The 1,541-nt window shown below is 36.7% G+C and overlaps 1 protein-coding gene across 1 annotated transcript in view; it reads left to right on the top strand.

The window, feature by feature from the left end:
- Positions 1 to 1,425: 1,425 nt before the first annotated feature.
- LOC135212407 (basic proline-rich protein-like) overlaps positions 1,426 to 1,541 on the top strand; it is a 16,664-nt gene continuing 16,548 nt past the window's right edge. The window contains exon 1 of the mRNA XM_064245778.1: positions 1,426 to 1,541. This exon is cut by the window's right edge and continues 60 nt beyond it. The gene's annotated coding sequence lies outside the window, so the exon portion shown is untranslated.

Raw genomic sequence — 1,541 nt, 5'->3', positions numbered from 1 at the left:
GGACCTGTGTCGTGCTCTGAATATAGTCCCACCAGTGTTTGGACAGAGGGCTGACGTCACGTCAGAGGAGGAGGCTAGAGGCACGTCTGCCTCGCTTTAGGAGCCGCTTCTGACTGAGAAAGATGCTGGTTCTTCGGGAATCATGGGGCTTCCTGAAAGCGTAAACAACAGCCAGCAAATTGGGAAGGAAAATAGGTCTTATTGTAGAGGTCCCTAAAATCCATCTCGAGGCCTAGCTCCTCTCGTGACTTGCCTATCTTACCCTAAGCTTCCGTCAGACCGGAAATTCCTTTCTAGCCTTCCTACCACGTGCCCTCTCCCAAAATCAGTTGCTTTAGGAGAAAACCTGGCTCCTCATTCATAACTCCAATTAATCAAATACTGCTGGGAAGGCGAGGCGTCAATAAACGTAGCAATATATATATATAGTATATATATAATATATATATATATATATCATCATACTCCATATATCATATATATTATTATATATAATTATATATATATATATTATATTAAATTAATATTATATAATGTAATAATTAATTATAATTTATATATAATATATTAATATTATATATATATATTATAATATATATATATATATATATATACACATATATATAGTTCGTTTTCAATTCTTGGTTTTTGAGGCTCTTTTTCTTGCTTCAATATGGCTTTCATTTTCATTTTAATATAAAAATATCTGTGTATTAAATTTTTTTTTTTTATAAGACTGGAGCTTTCGTCTACTTGAACAGTAGGTCTACTGTTCAAGAAGATGAAAGCTCACGTCTTATAAAAATTCTCAATACACAGTTTACATAGGTGTGGACTTTTATTACTTGAAAATTTTCTAATCACGTTATGGTGAGTTTTTGAAATAAATATATCTTTGCTAGATTTGTCTCAGATCTGCTCATCAGCGTCTCATTACCCTCGCAGACGTGGAACTTCTCGGAAAGTGGACGAATTATCATAATTAGGCTTATTAACAACTCTTCATAAACACAAACTAAAAAAAAAAAAATAATAATAATCATCAACGGGAAAGTTTCAATATTCACTGAACATTTCACATATCAATAAACACCCTAAGGAAGCCCCATAATAAAAATTTGGAACGACGAGTCAGGAATTACCCTCGTGTACATTAAGACGGAATTCTAACCCGAGCTCTGATTTCTTTTATAGCTACGTAATTAGGTGTTTGCTGTCATAACGCGAGGCACAAGCTAATGTATACGACCTGCAAATGATTGATGCTACACCTGTGTTTGTGTGTGTGAGAATTGACCACCCTTAGCTAAATCCGACCTAAGGTCTACTTTTACGAATCAGAGCGCGAGAGGATTAGTCACTCACTCGACTAACTATTTACGTTAAGGAGGAAACAGTGACACACGCTGAGAGAAACACATTTTCCTTTTGGGCGCTTGGGCGTTTGTTCAGTATCCAGTCAGGAACCGTCTGCCTTTTCGATTGCAGTCCTCCTCCTCCTTCGTCTCCCTGGCGCTATATTCTGGTCCAGGAGAGGCGTG

Source organism: Macrobrachium nipponense, chromosome 41 (genome assembly GCF_015104395.2).
Source record: "Macrobrachium nipponense isolate FS-2020 chromosome 41, ASM1510439v2, whole genome shotgun sequence".
Classification (NCBI taxonomy): Eukaryota; Metazoa; Arthropoda; class Malacostraca; order Decapoda; family Palaemonidae; genus Macrobrachium; species Macrobrachium nipponense.
The sequence above is the reverse complement of the archived record's forward strand: the minus strand, read 5'-3'. Positions and strand labels throughout refer to the sequence as shown.